This window comes from Kryptolebias marmoratus, linkage group LG5 (genome assembly GCF_001649575.2).
Source record: "Kryptolebias marmoratus isolate JLee-2015 linkage group LG5, ASM164957v2, whole genome shotgun sequence".
Lineage (NCBI taxonomy): Eukaryota > Metazoa > Chordata > Actinopteri > Cyprinodontiformes > Rivulidae > Kryptolebias > Kryptolebias marmoratus.
In genome coordinates this window covers 25685011-25703196 of record NC_051434.1, presented here as the reverse complement: position 1 = coordinate 25703196, position 18186 = coordinate 25685011, and the positions used below count along the sequence as shown (strand labels likewise).

Genomic DNA, 18186 nt, shown 5'->3' with positions numbered 1-18186 from the left:
TACTGTGAGGATCTGGGTTTGGCTCCGCCTTTTGGGCGGCGCTTCTAATCATTACTCCACAGGTGTTCCAGTTTCCACTGACGAGACCATCTAGTACTTAAGCAGCAGGCGGAGATCAGATCTTCGCTGGAGCATCGAACCTTCTGGTTAGATTCTCCGCCTCAGCGTCTAACCTTGATGCCAGCTCCTAGTGTTAACTACGTTCTCTGTTTTGCCTACGTCCTAGGTTTTTGCCACGACACGACTACGGAAATTAAGGACTACTTACCTGGGATCTCGCCGATACTCACCTACTGGAACTGGCTCGTCACTCCTGGAACTCTGGGAACCTCTCCTCCTCTCTTCGGCGCTGTATTCATCTCCTGGACCTGTAAGCAAATAAGAAACATTACTGGCTCAACCTAGCAATAACCTGGATCAAGACTCGTACCCGAGACTCACCCAGCTCTCCTTCTCTTTCAGACTCCTCCGGATACCGCCCACTGTACATAGCTTGCACCTTGTAAATAAATTCACTTACCGTTATCTTCGTCTCCGTGTTTTGGTCTTGGTTCCGCTCTCTATGGACAAAAACCCCTGAGTTATGACAAGGAGTTTCCTTTTCCACAGATATAGCAACACAATCAGTTTTGTTCAAGGTAATGATCTAAATCTAAACTTCTCATCTGTACACCTGGTTTTCTTTATAAATGCAAATGGACAAAATCTATGTAGTGCATTTTTCAGACATGCTACCCACTTAAAGAAATTTACACTGGAGTTACATAAACCCATTCAAAATCACATTCATATACCAGTATGCAGATCGATAGGCTTTAGTCCTTCCAGTTAAGTGATGAAATATTAATAACGGCTGAATCAGAACTGATGTTATTTGGGAATGTGGTAAGTCAAACTTGTATTTACTTATGGAAGGTTAACTTGTATAATGCAAAGTTACATTCCATGGATAGGGTATAACTTCTCTATCCACAAGAAGTTGTGCCTACAACAATTCCATAGCTAATATTTTTTTATAGATAGGTGCACATAATCAGACGCCATCACACATTGTGGAGAAAGAAATAAAAGACACAGATGGTGAGGAGTATTGGCATTAACTTCATTTGTATGTGCCAACATCTTGTTCGTGATTAAGTTTTCTCTGTTTCTTTTCATATATGAATTTTTCCATTTCTGGTTTAAAAAGTACTTCACTAATCTGATGCAAATTGATCCAGTGACACAGTGCCTTCCACTGTGCCACTGGGGCCTGTTGGACAACATCCCGACCAGCTCGCTCGTGTTCAGCTACAACACCTGGAGGTCGTGGATCCTGAGTCTGAGGCCCTATGTCTGCCCGCCTGACCCGCCACACGTCACTCTGTTCTACGACCGGGACCACCAGGGCTGTTATCAGAAGGCTTTTCATGATATTGAAGGTATTACCTGGTCAGTATCTGTCCAAGACATTTATGTGGCACCTGAAGGTACCGCTGCGGCTCTCTCTCTAACACCTGAACAACGATTCGTCTGATGTCAGACGAAGCTGTCCCGCACATCTCCCTTTCACGCTCCTCTGAGCACCAGGCTAAAGAACTTGGTAGAATGGTGAAGCGATCTCTCCAGGCTACGGACTGAATCATGATGGCTGTGCCAGGTTTGAATTACTCAGAACAGACAGACACCTACAAATTTGTGCTTCATTCCACAGAGTCTGTTGTGCTACAACATAATTTTTGTCCAGACACCATGGGAGAGAAAAGACTGACCACCCCGATGCAGCTAAGCTATTAGCTACTCTCCCTGATGATCTGTGGGCTAAGACTCCCACAGATGTAGGTTTCACCTCTTGTGTTCCATTCTCGTTTCAGGTCTCCTCGGCTTCACCTATTTGGCTTTGTCAATATCCACACAAGCCTCCAGCGGAGGAGGGGATAGCTGACACCACTGAGGGCCTGCTGGCAGTAGGCGTGTTAGAACCCTCTGCCTCCAGCTGGAACACGTCCATTCTGCCTGTGGAGAAGAAGGGAACTGGTGAGTACTGCATGGCCCATGATTTGAGAGCAATAAATGCCATTCTGAAAACTTCCCGTACCTATCCCTTATGTTGCGATCTCCAGTCTGGCCCCCTCACAACAGTGGTAGACCTGCATTGACTTGACTAATGCATTATTCTGTCTGCCTTTAGCAGAGGATTATTGCAATAATCTCTGCAGGAACAACGAGCATCTCCCCCAGTCACAAACAATCTATTCTTGATCACCCAAAAGCGTTGCGAGTGAAGTACATTCCGTCTTTCCTGGGCCTGACAGGATATAGCAGAAATTACATTCCCTCCTACACAGACCAAACTCAGCCCCTTCGTGACCTGGTAAAAGAACAAGGAATGAGGAAATTAAATAATATTCTCTTATGGACACAGGATGCTGAACAGAGTACTGTTCTAAAAGAGTGCCTGCCCTCCATCTGGCCTCTACCATGTTTTCTCGATGTTTCTGTAACAAAGCATGGTGGTTTGTTCCACAAGAAAAAAGGGGGTCAAACAATATTGATGTACTTGTCAGTGATGTTAGACAGCATGAAAAAACGCCACCCACAGTGCATACAGCACGCAGCAGGTATCGCAAAAATGATTCAAAAAACAGCGCATTTGGTCATGGGACACTCTCTGTGTACTTACAACACACAGTGTGGTGGCATACGTGAACTCACAGAGCTTCACTATGACAGCACTGAGACAACACAGATTATCTAGAGTGTTGGAAGCTCCAAATCTAACATTCACTCATGAAGGAGTGAACATGGCAGATGGCATGACTGATGGGGAACCCCATCAGTGTGAGGTCCTGGTAGCTAAGCTTGAAAAGGTGAGACTAGATCTGGTAGCAAAGCCTCTGGAAGGGAAACAGGTGAGACAGTTACTTACAGATGGGTGTTGCTTCAGACATATAGACAACACAGAAGGGTCAGATTTTCAGACCAAGAAGGCTGCACAGTTGACAGGAATTCAGTCAGCGCAGAGAGCTGAAGTACTTGCGGTTCTTGAAGCTCTAAAAATAACTGAAGGTCAGGAAGTGAACATTTACACAGACTCAGCCTACGTAACTGGGGCAGTGCACATAGAACTGTGCCAGTGGCTCAGAGCAGGCTTCCTCGCAGCAGGAGGAAAAAAAATCAAACATGAACAGGAAATGAAATCGTTAACTGAACCATTATCTCTGCCCAGTAAAGTAGCTGTGGTCAAATGCAAGGGACATGATGATGATGTCTCCTTTGTGGCACAAGGTAATCGAGCTGCAGATCAGACTGCAAAAGCAGCTGCCGGTTACTCACCTCTGATGATGTTAGTCACAGTGAAAGATGAACTGAGACCAAAATTATCATTGGAACAGATTAAGGACTTACAACAGGGAGCGACTCCTTAAGAGAAGACAATGTGGAAACACAGAGGGGCAGTGGAACAACAAGGATGTAGGAGAGGTCCTGACGAAAGGGTTGTGCTTCCTTCAGGACTTACACAAACTCTGTTTCAGGAGGCACATGGGATAGGACATGTTGGGGTGAGACAGATGTCAGAAAACCTAAGAGTGGTGGCACTCTTATATGTCAGACATGGAAAGACATTTTGTAAAAAATTGTACAGTTTGTGGACAGTTTAATCCAAAAAAAACTCTCACTCCGTACCAGTGGAAATTTCCTCCTGTTTGGTGTCCTGGGAAGGAGATAATCTTGGATTACACTGATATGTTAATTCCTGTGAACAGGAAACAGTATTTGTTTGTGTGTGTGTGGATGCTTTCACAGGATGGCCTGGCCAGTCTCCAAGGAAGATGGCAAAACAGTAGTTAAATGTTTGATCAAACACTACATCCCGAGACATGGGCTTCCGGAAAAGATAAGGACTGACAATGGAACTCACTTCAAAAATCAAGATCTACAAAAGGTGGAGGCCTGTTTAGGCCTCCAGCACAGGTTTGGTATAGTATACCATCCTCAGTCACAAGGCAAAGTGGAGAGAATGAATCAAAACCTGAAAAGTAAATTGGCTAAAATCTGTGCACAGACAAAATTATCTTGGGTTGATGCCTACCTATCGCTCTGATGTCAATCAGGTGTTCAGTGAACTTTACTACAGGATACACTCCATACGAGCTGGAAACAGGGAGAGGTTTTCCTGGACCACAGAGGACACTGCTTGACTCAGGTGACCCACAAAGTCTAAAACACAAGGATTTTTTTGTTCAGTTACAGACTGTTCAGGAGAAATCGCAATGGTAACATGGGCGTGGCATGAAACTGTGGGACTGTGGAAAGTTACTAGACTGTGGCATGACTGAGAACAGGAGGCGTGGCAGGAACAGTGGAAGCTGTGACAGAGCTCGCCACTAAGGGCCCGGCTCCTGACGGGCCGCCAGGTTGACCTGGATGAACCTTATAAAAGTCTTTAATAAGATCTTTGTCAAGGATGTGCTTGGCAGGGACCCAGGACCGCTCCTCGGGACCATAACCTTCCCAGTCGACGAGGTAGTGGATGTTGCGACCCCAGCGTCTTGACTTCAGGAGCCTTCTAACCGTAAACACTGGACCTCCATCGATGAACCGAGTGGGTGGAGGGGGTCTGGAGGAGGGACAGAGTCCAGAAGTCCTTAGAGGCTTGATCCTTGAGACGTAGAACGTGGGATGAAACTTGGTGCTCTTGGGTAGTTGGAGCCTCACAGCGACGGGGTTAATGACCTTGGATATGGGAAATGGGCCGATAAACCTCGGTGCGAGCTTGCGTGAATTCACCTTGAGGAGCAAATCCCGCGTGGAGAGCCAAACCCTCTGCCCATGTTGATACTCAGGTTGCCGGGACCTCCTTCGATTAGCTGCACAGGAGTATACCGCCGACATCTTTAGCAGGGCTTTTCGGGCCCTGGTCCAGGTTCGGCAACACCTGTGAGGTGCAGCATACGCCGAAGGGACACCAGCAGGCCTCTCTTGGATGGCGAAGATGGGAGGTTGGAACCCATACACCGTGTAGAACGGAGATAGACCTGTAGTAGCTGAAGGCAGAAAGTTTATGGCATGCTCGACCCAAGGTAAGTTGCTTGACCATTTAGCTGGTTCATTGGATCAAAGGAGATGAAGTTTAGTCTCCACCTCCTGGTTTGCCCGTTCCGTCTGACCATCAGTCTGAGGGTGGAAACCAGAGGACAGGCTGATGGTGATCCCCAACAGGTTGCAAAACTCCCGCCAGAAGTTGGATATGAACTGGGGACCCTGGTCAGAGACAATGTCCTCGGGGATGCCGTGGAGCCTGAAGACCTCTCCGGCCATGATGTCTGCCAGTTCCTTGGCCGAGGGGAGTTTCTTAAGTGGCACCAGATGAACCATCTCAGAGAATCTGACGACGATGGTCAGGATGACAGAGTTGCCAGACGATGCAGGAAGACCGGTGATGAAGTCCATAGCGATGTGAGACCAAGGACGTGAGGGGATGGGCAGAGGGCGTAGTAACCCCACTGGGCGACGGCGTGACACCTTGGCTTGAGCGCACTGTGGGCAGGCGGACACAAACTCACAGACGTCTTTGTTGAGGGAATCCCACCAGAACTGGGACTTGACCACCGACAGGGTTTTGCTGATGCCTGGATGACAGAAGAGTTTTGAGTTATGACAAAATGTGATTACCTTGCTCCTAAGTTCCTGAGGGACAAACATGCGATCCTTAGGGCAAGACAGCGGTGGGTGACTGTGATGGGCCTGATGAAGTTCCTGTTCCAATTGAGTTACTGATAAACGGACCAAGCGAGATAGGATAAACTCCTCAGATTCAGTTCCTTCCTCATGCGGAGTTCCTTCGTGGACACGAGACAGAGCGTCCGCCTTGAGATTCTTCTCACCTGGTCTGTAAGTGAGATGGAACGAGAAACGTGAAAAAAATAAGCCCACCTTGTCATAGTTTTGGTATTTTCAGTTTGTTGTTTTGATTATTGTCTTGTTTCGGTCATAGTTTGGTATTTTCAGTTTGTTGTTTTGATTATTGTCTTGTTTCGGTTTGAGTTATTGTTTCAGTTTAGTTTTTCCTGTTCATGTTTGCTGTCACTATTCACTCCTCCCCAGTCACTCTTTTGCCTTCCTGCCACGCCCATCTACACCTGTCTCTAGTCTTGTTGATTGCTGCCTCGTCAGCCCTTTGTTTTGTCAGTTTATTTAAGTTAATAAATTAGTTTCCTTTTTACATCATGAGTCTGCGTTCTGGGTTCGCTGCCATCTCCCCGCCTTCTGACACACCTTGCTTGGCATGAGTTGAGTCTCTTGGCCGTTTTAAGGTACTCCAGATTCTTATGGTCTGTCCAAATGATGAATGGTTTTTTGGCCCCCCTCCAACCAGTGTCTCCACTCCTCCAGGGCCAACTTGACAGCCACGTTCTCTCTCGCCCACGTCGTAATTTTGTTCTGCACAGGACAGCCTTTTAGAAAAATAAGCACACGGGTGAAGTCGGTTGTCATTACCCGTCTGGCTCAAATCTGTTCCAACTCCTGTGTTGGAGGTGTCTACCTCCACCACAAACTGCTTCTCCTCATCGGGAGAGTGAAGAATCAGGGCTTTAGTCAAAGCTTCCTTAAGATGGTTTAAAGGCTGACTGAGCGTCATCATTCCACAAAAACTGAGTCTTTACAGACGTGAGTGCTTGAAGTGGTGCAGCTACCTGACTGAAATTCATAATGAATTTCCTATAGAAGTTAGCGAAGCCGAGGAAGCGTTGGAGGCTCCTGCTGTCCTTAGGAACCGGCCAGTAGTGGATGGTCGCAACCTGAGATTGATCCATAGACACCTAGTTGGGAGAGATGTTAAACCCCAAAAAAGAAGTAGATGATTGATGGAACTCGCATTTCTCAGCTTTGACATATAGTTTGTTCTGGAGAAGTCTGAGTAAAACCCTCCTGACACGGTCTCTATGGAAAGCTAAATCTTGGGAAAAAATTAGGATATCGTCCAGGTATACGAAAACAAACTGATTTATCATATCCCTTAGGAGGTCATTGACCATAGACTGAAAAACAGCTGGAGGGTTAGTGAGCCCAAAAAGCATTACTAGATACTCATAGTGGCCGGATGGTGTATTAAAGGCCATTTTCCACTCGTCTCCTTCTCTGATGCGAATGAGGTGGTAGGCGTTGCGTAAATCCAGCTTGGTGAAAACCTTGGCTCCCTGAATAAGGTCGAAAGCAGATGACATTAGAGAGGCAGCGGGTATTTGTTTTTAATCGTTATGTTATTCAGTCCTCGGTAGTCAATACAGGGTCTGAGAGATCTATCCTTTTTTCCAACAAAGAAAAACTCTGCTCCCGCAGGTGACACAGATGGTCTAATGATGCCAGCCAGAAGACTCTCTTTAATGTATTTGACTATGGCCTCCTGTTCAGGGCGAGACAGCGAGAAAAGCCTCCCTCGAGGAGGAACAGAGCCAGGAAGGAGGTCAATGGGACAGTCATAAGGGAGGCTTATGGGGGGGCAATGAAGTGGCTTTGACTTTGTTAAACACTTTCTTAAGGTTGTGGTATTCTGGGGGTACCTTAGAAAGGTCGGGATGCACCTCCGGTCTGGTATCTGGAGGTTCAGGACCCACCACAGCGTCCAGCAAGCAAGATGAAGAACACTGGTCAGCCCAGCCTGTAATTTTCCTCTTGACCCAATCAATATGAGGATTGTGTTTACTCAGCCAAGTGGCACCTAGAATTACAGGGAGGGAGAGTGAATGACAAAAAACCTTAACATCTCATGGTGATTACCACTGTTAGACAACTGTATCGGCTTGGTTTCAAAGTTGTTCTGACTGAGTACATGACCGTCTAAAGTGGTTATTCTATGATCATTATTGAAAGCTTGTATAAATACTATATAGTAATGAAGTTAAAACTATACAATATAATCAAGCCTTGATACTTTGATTGCTAAGAAATGAGGTTATGCTTAGTCAACAATAAAATATAAACAAACTTTGATATTGTTAAAATGATTTGATTGTTAAAAGTAGGTTAAGATAAAATGTAAACAAATTTCGAAATCACTAAAATGTTTTGATTGCTGAAATGAGGTCACGCTTAGCTTATGACAGAATAATCACGAAGAACAGTTGTGTAAGTGGGGTGAGGGAGGCGGAAGGTTCCAGAGCATCATGATATGAACGTATGATTTATAGTATAAAAAGAAGTGGAAGGGGTATTACTTCAGACACAACTGGGAACGTGTTGCTGTTGCTTCTTGTTGGTGAGAAACTAAGTGGTCAGGTGAGATTCCTCTGAAAGGAGTGAATACTAAAACTTGGTTTTCTCAACATAATCGATAACATCAACTGGCCTAAAGATGAAGACATACTCTCCTTGGAGGATCACTGTCTGATCATAAGCCTACTCTGAAGATTCATAGAAAATGGTAAGCAAAGATTATACATTTTTCAAAACAGTCCATATATGCTTTTGGAAACTGAATGATGAACATGTAAATTAATCTTGCTAATGTATTGATCAGAGTCCCTCTTAACATAATATGTTCATCTGTGTGCATAAAAGGAACATCAGACATCCTCAAGAGTTTACTAACATTCTGGACTGGCTAGGGTGTGTTAAGTTATTGACTGCACTCTCCCACAGTCATCCACTTGCTTCCTGACCTTGAAGCTATCCAAAAACCACAAAAACTATGAAGACTTCCACCAAGACCTTCTGGCAAGCATTTCTTCGGCCTAATCTGGTTTTGGTTTGATTTAATCTGGGCCATTTAAACAACCTGTAACAAGTTTATCAATTGCAAAATGTTCTATTGATGTTGTTGGTTACCAGAATAACTACTTTTAAATGTTTTGAAACTGTTCTCATGGTTCAGTGTCTTGATAGACGTGGATATTCTGGATCCATTTAATACCTAAAAGTAAGAGAACAATCCAATTGTTAATTATGTATTTGACTATGACAGAACTCAACGTTCTTGTTGTTCTGATCAAATATAAAAACAGTTCCATACTATTGTAAGACATTTTCTTTTGAACCCTACTCATGTATTACCTGTTATGTGGTTTCTCAAATAACAAAATCACCGACAGTCAGATTTCATGGATAAACATAGCTTGATTACAAAATGTTAAATCTGATATTATCAAATTCTTAATGAAAACTGAAATGGGTTCACAACAGTAATTTTATTACCATATGTACATATCTGTGTAAAACAGGTCAATGTTGTTAATATGTTTAGATAAAATGTCAGGATTCGAGACTTTCTCGGAGAGCAGTTCAGGGTCAGACAGACACGGGAGACCAAAGTTACGAGAAGTGAATTTATTTACAGTGAGCAAATCGTGTAATAATGATCGGGAGCCAAGACCTGAAAACAGAAGGCGTAGTGAGACGGAAGTTCCTCCTGAGGTTGACAGGTAAGTATCAATGTTTGTGTATTTTCAGGTGAAAGATCCTTACGGTGAGAGGGGTGTCACTCAGCACGGAGGTGAGGTGAAGAGATGAGTACTTCCTGATAATTGGATTGGCAGTTTTCTCCAGGGGCAACAGGTAGGTTTCTTTCCAGGCAGGCAGACAGGATCAGGCAGAAACAGGTACATTGTCTTAGCTTCACAGCGGGTTCCCAAACAACTCAGACCAGACTGGATTCTTCAACAGGTAGGTAATCCTGAGAAAGTGCAAACAAAACAAAAATACTTAGAACAGTCTTCACAGACACAAGAAGTTTTACGAAGGCTTGGCACTTTACCACAAAGGCAAAAACAATGCTCCAACGCTGGTCTGGTTCCCACTGCAGCCTTAAGTACACAGGTGCCTGACGAGCCTGATCCGCTGCAGGTGTGAAGGGCGTGGAGAAGGTGCTGCCAATCAATGGACAGGACGGCCCACCAGGAAGTAGCAGCAAAAAATCCCAAATCCTCACATAAAAGATGTATATGACCTAATATACTGCATGTTCATGGCAAATATTAAATGTAACATGATATATACCACTGTGTATTAGTCTGCTGTTGTAGGTCTGAACAAAAAAAGTATCTGAACAGAAAAACTGTAATTTCTATTACAAAGATCAAAAAGTCATAACTTTTCGACCAAAAGAGGCAAACACACATTTTGATAAAATACCCCCAGAAAAAAAGGCTGTGTATACATTTAAAAAAAACAAGGTTGTACCTATTCTCTATCAAGCAAATGTCTTTGGTAGCTGCAACCCAAATATTTCCAAATATTCCAGTCAGTACATCAATTGTCTGACGATAAACATTTATCACATTATAAACAAGCCAAAAAAACTAACATATAATTTAACTTTGTGAAATTGCAAATAAAACGAACCTGTGCGGGGTCGTGACCTTGTTGTTGGTTTTGAGACCATAACAATAGCGGTGATTGGTTCCCTTCTGTGCATAGTTTGTGGTTGTTCCAGCCGTCCTTGAAAAACTGTAGATGTCTATTGATCTGAGGTAGAAAGGCTCAGTGTGAAGTATGCTGCCAGTCTCCAAGTAGCAGAAAGTAGTGTAAAACAGATCCAACACTCCTCCAAATACATCTCTCCACAACCTCTCCATCCTGGATAGAAAAGAAAACAGGGCATTAGTGTGAGAAAGGAGCAGAACTAGGTTGTCATCATGCCCTTATATAAAGAACAACTCATAAAATATTAATGATTACAATTTGTTGAACAATGTGTATGGAATTTTATTAAAGACATGTTTTGACATTTCAGCAACAAAGCAGGCCAAGGTGCTTTTCACCATAAAAACATAATCCAGTAACAAAGTATGAAACAGCAATAAACCTTAATTTTTTTTCAAATGTCATCATATAAAATAATCAACATGAAATTTATTGATCAAGGTTCCACTTACTACTAATCAAAGGAAACTCTAAACCAGGGGTCTCAAATCCTGGTCCTCAAGGGCCACTATCCTGCATGTGTTACTTGTTTCCCTGCTCCAACACACCTGATTCAGTGGTTAAATTACTTCTTCATGTTCTGCAGAAGCCTGTTAATCACCCATTGATTCAAATCAGGTGTGTTGGAGCAGAGAAACAAGTAAAACATGCAGGATAGTGGCCCTCGAGGACCAGGATTGGGACCACTGCTCTAAACAATTGGTTTTTTAGGATTGATTTAAAGGAACTCAGTGTTTCAGCTGTTTTACAGTTTTCTGGAAGTTTGTTCCAGATTAGAGGAGCACAGAAGCTGAATGCTGCTTTTCCATGTTTGGTTCTGGTTCTGGGGATGCAGAGTAGACCAGAACCAGATGACCTGAGTGGTCTGGAAGGTCGATACAATGACAACAGGTCTTTATTGTATTTTGGAGCTAAGCCATTTAGTGATTTATAAACTAGCAGAAGTATTTTAAAGTTTATTCTCTGAGCTACAGGGAACTAGTGGAAGGACTTTAGAACTGGGAGATGTGCTCTAACTTTCTGGTTTTAGTGTAGAGTAAAGCAAATCTAAATGCATGTACAATGTACCAACTTTATGGAAGTGGCCAGGATGAAAAATATGGAGAACACACAATACTTCTGGTTATGTGTGCTTCTTCCAGTTCGGTGATTTAAAGGAACTCAGTGTTTTTGTTTGGGCCTCTGGTTGAGACCATGAAGTGTGCCACTTGTACATTCTCTCCTCCTTTGTCAGAACGAACACGTGATGGCACTCCATATGTATTCACAGCCTCAAGAAAGCTGTGAAGAACTGTTGTGGTGTAACAGGTTCTTGTTTCGCTCCACGGTGGTAGGACAGACCAAACGACCCCTCGACTCTGCGTTATGTTGATTTTTAATGAAGATAAGGAGTTTCTAGTCAGTCAAACATTTTATTTCCTGCGCGGGAACATAACAGTCTCGTATCAGTGCAATCGGTTCCGCTTCGCACAGCACACTATAACAGAGCCTCACATTAGCATATATCTTTAGCATGCTGAATGTCTTACTACATTAACCAAAGCACAAAAAACTGGTGTTAGGTACATATCCAGTATTCACTCGCCACACTCAAGGTGTGAAAGTTCACAAAGATATGCTTTACAAGTGCCGATGTTTTCCTATGTTCTGTGCTGATGAATGCGACTCACCTCTGGTGCAGCTTACACAGACTGACACGGATTATTACCTCCAGCTACATACAACCAGCCACACCGAGAGAGGGCACCACTTTCCTATTGCACCCGTACACGAAGCAAGTGGAATTTGACAACTTAACCACTCTTACAGTGGCACAACTAAAACCGTCAATGCCCCCATGAACAACAATTTGCCATCTGTATTGGCAACAAATACATTTTTGATTAGCACTGGTAAATATTTTATAGTTAATGATAAGTAAAGTTGTTTCGTTCTTCAACGTTGTCTGACTGGTGACGTATTTCCGCTTTGGGGCGTAAAAATCCTTGTCCATCTTTGTTCGTCTGATTGAAAAGCTGATCTAAACAGAGCAGAAGAGAGAAACACAGGGAAGGAATAGGAAAAAGGGTGGGACATGCCTACGCTCCAGAAGTATTTAAAAGAAAACTGTAAGGCCTAAGACAATGACACTAATATGTCCTTAAAATCTGTGCTCACATTTTGATGCATAAATTATTTCTGTAGAATGAAATATGCACTAACAGCAGCATTTTGTTTGTGAAAAAGCTTTAAAAAGCATTAGTTGGTATAGAGTACATTCTACCAACTGATGTCAGTTAAAGAATTCCACCATAGGATAACATTGTAAAACTGAAAACAACAAAAAATCTGCAAAAAACTTAAATCGCAATTTTAGAAAAACCACAAGAGATATCAAAAAACGGAATCAGTTAAAGATAGCTCACCGTCTTGTGACTTGTTTAAAAGTTGAATGGAATTTCTAAGTTTAAGTAGGCAGAAGTAGTAAGCTGTCAAAGAGCACAAAGTTTTGCAGAATTTAGCAGAATGTTTGAGATTTTCCCATGTATTTCAATGGGGACAAAAAAGTTAAATATTTTAAAAGAATATATTAGCTAGACATTGCAGAACTCTCCAGAAGAAGCTAAACATTTTGATATATGAATTGTTGAAATCGGCTAAAGTATGCGGAAGTAGTTACAAACCGAAAATGTGCAGAGGGTCTGAATGCATTCTCACTTGATTAAACTTAGCATCAAGTGAAAGTAACAGTTAGAATTCAAGCCCATTAAAATCAGACAAACACTGTTACCAAGGTAACCCTTGCTTATATCAGAGCAAAAATGAAAACATTAAGCAAGTTACAAAGTAACATTAGTTAAAATTGCCAAATTATGATGCCCCATTTGCATATAAAGATATAATTAGCAATTGTTAACAGATCGTTATAACCCACCTTTATCACAAACACAGACAGGTATCAATGTAACAGAAAAATAACTGCCATCAACAGCTTAATATCTATATTCCTAAAGACTCCTTCCTGGTGCAATATAAAAAGGGAAAAGCTATGACTAATATTTTAAAAGATTGCATGTAATTGTAATGTCAATTTGCTTCCTCTTTTTTTAAAGCATTACATTAATCTCTGCCCATGAGCACTAACAACCATGTAGTTCAATATGTAGTGATATTACCACCCTCTACAGAACTTTTACAAACATAAATACAATGTATTTTTATTAATTAATTTAAATGCCTAATACAAACAACAGGTTTGACCCTTCAGAAGCAGAGTAACTTCATTTTCTTGACCAAAACAGTTTTAACTGAGATGGTCACTAAAGAACAGAGACATTTTTTTTATACTTGATTTATGATGATTTGACTTGTTACCCCTCTGAAACTAATCAATCACTCCAGAATTTCTCTCTCTTGTCTATTTATTTTAACAAAGATGTTATTTCTCTTTGTCTAGGAAGTATCCTACATATTGTTCTTGTTTGATCAGAACAAGTAAATCTGACCTTATAAGTTTATGGTTTCCATCTATGTGCCACAAACTGTTTGGAGCTGGACCAGAATATCTTCTACACTGAACAGTTCAAAGCTGGAAAGTGCGCATCAAAATTCCCTGCTGGTCCATGTGGCACATTGCTTCTTGCACTCATCTTCCTTGAAAAATAAATTAGACCATAATTAAAACATGTTTGATTTGTAGGTGATGAATAGAATTAAAAAGAAAATTTAACTCATAAACTGTCATCCAAAAACACTTACATGCAAGTCAATTGGTCCGAGAACACTGGTGTCCTCAGGACATATGCTGGTGTAGATTCTCAGTCATCCAGGCCATGGTAAATTCAAAAAAGTTAAAAAACAAAAACAACTGGACTTCTCAACTCCACACTCTCTATTTCTGAACTGAGAAAGCTCCTCGGATGAGAAGCGAAACGTCTTCAACTACAGAATAGAAGTCCAGTTGTTTTTGTTTTTTAACTTTTTTGAAGTCCTCAGGACAGTTAAGAGGGCATTATATTATCACCACGTGATTGCAATAAATTTAAACATTTAATTTTCCTTTCAACCGTGTGAGTTTTTTTTGTGTCCTTTTTACTTTGCATAGAAGTGATAAACAATCAGCTATTTGTCATACATTACATGATGTCTACAACTGCAAAAGGTGCTTATCAGCACCATCATAAGCACATCTGTTAGACTTTATTTGGATCTGAATACCTCAAGCATTCAAGTAGCCCAACATCATCTTGTATCCTGTATCGGGATGATAACTCCAGTTAGCTGCAGACACGGATAATGACACTGACCCATTAGTTCTCCAAATTATGGAGGAAGTGGTGCGTTGCTTGCACAAGTCTGTGTACCACACAAGAACTGTTGGGAGACCTGAATATTTGCTGCCCGCTGATGCCTTGCAATCGTTTTTGCTTGCGGGTGTGTCACTTTTTGGATACTGCCGAACTTTTTGGGGTCAGTAAAAGAACAGTTCACCGGCGGATGGCAGACTATGGTATTAGGTTAGTACGTAAGTACGTGTGGTGTTTCTGTTGCTACTTTGAACTCAGAAGTATTTTCTATTTTCATTATTGTTCCAAATTGTAACGGAGCATCTGTTATGTGTTCAATTGTACACATAGTGACTTACTAAGTATGGTAAGCCTTTAACCTGTACTTGTTAAGTTTTGAATTATGAGCTATGTTCTTCATATTAAAATATATTAATTTTGTGAAAAGGTGTAGACCACATCAGCAGAATAATTACAAATGTGTCGTAATATCCACCAGCACTTAGCACCACATAGGTCTTATGGTACTAATTCTCATAAAATGTGTAATACATTAGTGTATTATTTTCCATCAGTGTGGTGAACCTGACTTTTGGCAAATGGTGTGATGGTATTTTGGAGCTGTCAAAGTATTTTGCATGTAAATTAGCTGTATATTTAATCATGTAACCTGAATGGTCAAATGATGGGTATGTTTTTGCTAAAGAAACAGACAATTGTTTTCTATTGAACAGACGTGTTTTGTTAGTTTTTTTCATAGAGTACCTGATTTATTCAGGAACATCAGAAATGATGAGCTGGATGGAGTTGTGTGAGATATTTTGAGTAGCCTCTCAGTCAAAATATCTACGTGAAACAATAAATAATCATCACTGACTGTGTTGCTTTCGGCTAAGGTAGCAACGTGCCTTAACTCTTCTGCAGCTGTCTGAGACATCTCTGCTATGAGTTCACTTCCTCTCAAATGAGGGGTTCTCCTGAAACGACCGAGAGCGCAGGCATGAACAATCGATCTGCACATGGATCCTGCTAACTTCCTGGATATTGACCAATAGGAGAGGAGCTGGACCAAGAAGACAGCCTCCTCATTTGCATACTGAGGCAGAAATGCACACGGTAATTAAAGAGGAGGAGGAAATGTGTAAGGAAAAGGCAAAAGCAAAATATAAACATTACTTGACGGAAACGCATGTGTAAGGAAAAAGCAAAAGCAAAATATATATATCTGCTTTTATTTCTGATTCTGTCGCTTTCGGTCCTCCATAGTCTTCCTGTGTTTCCATCTCGTCACTGGCACTAAATTTGTTGTTGCTAGTGTGAGTTCACAGAATTTTTCATCAAACTTTACCCATATTTACTTCAGAGAAGCACCGACTCTCATTGCTGCGGTGGGCTGGCTTCAAGTAAAAAAACCAGGACCTTTTGCCAACTATTTTTAATTTTGAAAGAAAGGCAAATGGAGAGGAAGACATTGCCATAGAGAAGGAGACGATAAACAGGAACTTCTACTTCAAACGTCACTTTAATGCGCGCTGTCATAAAAGGTATGAGCTGCCTACAGTCCAACAACCTGTAATCAGTTTGTGATTCAGAGCACTTATCAAATTAAAACTCAATATTTTGTTAAATGTCATAACCAGACCGAAGCATTGCTTTTCTTACACCAGAAGAGAAGATTTAAGATGCCTTACTGTGGTGCAGCCAGATTGGGGTGGGCCTTTCCTGTAAAATGATGCAAGCCAAGCAGTTTAACTGTCCCTGACTGGGACCCATGGAAGGGTGCCTTTAACCCTGGACAAGCTGTTGACCTCAGCTGATCCTCAGTTGACTCACAGGTCCTGCCATTACTCCAGGGACACTCCACCAGCACAGCATCGTTTCAAGAGGGATTGACCCCAATCCAGGTGTACCACAGTCAGGCACCATGTTCTTATCTGGTGATGAGAAAAGCAAGTTTTGTCTGGTTATGAAATTTTAAGCTGATGCAAGCTGATAAGGCAACATTCAATTTTCAACTGACCCTTTATTCAATTAATCTAACAACCTAACCCTAAACAACATAATAAACCCTAACAACCTGGCAGAATTATCAACCTCCTACTGATCAAAATTCTAAAGTAAACTAGAATCACTTGGAAAGCACAAACCTGCTCCAAGGCAATGGGTCATTAAAAATTTGTATGATCTGGATCATGGTCATGTTTTTTGTGACAACCGCAACATTTCCTGAAATAATAATTTAATTTAATTTATTTTAAGGTGTTCATTGGTTTTTTAAGTAACAGCCAGACAGCCAGACTATCAAAAACCTAATTTCCTTGACAAAGTTAACTATTTATCAAAATAGTATTCCAAAGACCTTTTCGAATCAGAGTTTGGTGAGTTGTTTTTGATATTCTTCTTGAGTTGGGCTTGATTATATTCTGGCTTTTTTTTCTGTAATTCCTGTGCTTAGTTCTATTCCATGTGTTTTTGTTGTTATGTCTCCATGTATTGTCTGGCTTCTTCTCCCTCAGTCAGTACTTTTCCTTGTCAGCCTGCCAAGCCCATCTTCACCTGTTCCTGGTTTACAATTAGTTCAATTTCTCATCAGCTCCAGCCTATGTACTCTGGTTTATTTCTTCCCATTGCTACTGATTCATTGTTTCAAGTTATGTTTTGTCTGGTTCTTCTTGTATCTCCTTGTGGTCTCCCTGGCTTTACTATTTGTAAGTTTTGCTGCCTCATCAGCCTTTTGTTTTTGTTTTATTTGATAAATCAGTTTTTTCTTTGAGCTTGTCATGTCAGTCTGCATTCTGGATCCAACCTTCCATCTAACCTGATGAGACCCTGTTAAAAGATTATTGTGCTTTAGATAAACTTATAACCAAAGTCTTCCTTCAGATCATAAATAGGTAATTCTTGCTTCAGTGTTTATCTTCATTAAAACATTAAGTAAATATAGTTGTTTAAATCAGGTTCAGTAAATTAAAAGTAATTACTTGATGCTAAATTTAGAATATTTTTCCCAGATTTTCAAAGTAATTTTATTTTTGTTGTGTGGATTTTACTGTTTGTTGATTTATTATTCTATTAAATTTTGTAATGAAATTTTAAAAGACAAATTTGGTCTTTTCTTTTTGGTAATATCATATTTGCAGAATATTGGCACATTAATCTAACCATTTATCATATCTTAACAACTTGCGACAACTTGTTGTTGCACAGAATGGTTGCACCATTTACCTCTCTCCCTCAGCCCCTCTAGTCCTCCCATATTTCAGACACACCCCTGTTCATGCCTAGTCTTTCAATGGACTCACTTGGTTGGTTGACTAATTCAAGTTGGTTTCTTACTCGGGGGGTAAAAATGGCAGTTCCTCTCCAGGCGTTTTTTGATAGTAACAAGCGTCCACCACCATTCTGTCAGCGTTGCCATCCTTTGCAGGAATTATTAAAATAATTTGTTCCTTATATAGGAAGCAAATAATCTGTTCCTTATCACTTTGCTGTCTTGGTGGGTGGCTACAATACCCGTGGG

The 18186-nt window shown here is 41.4% G+C and overlaps 1 long non-coding RNA gene across 1 annotated transcript; it reads left to right on the top strand.

The window, feature by feature from the left end:
• Positions 1-96: 96 nt before the first annotated feature.
• Positions 97-582, top strand: LOC112449911. The gene is made up of 3 exons (XR_003038467.2): positions 97-146; positions 227-370; positions 463-582. It is a non-coding gene; the product is annotated as an uncharacterized LOC112449911 (long non-coding RNA).
• Positions 583-18186: the final 17604 nt, after the last annotated feature.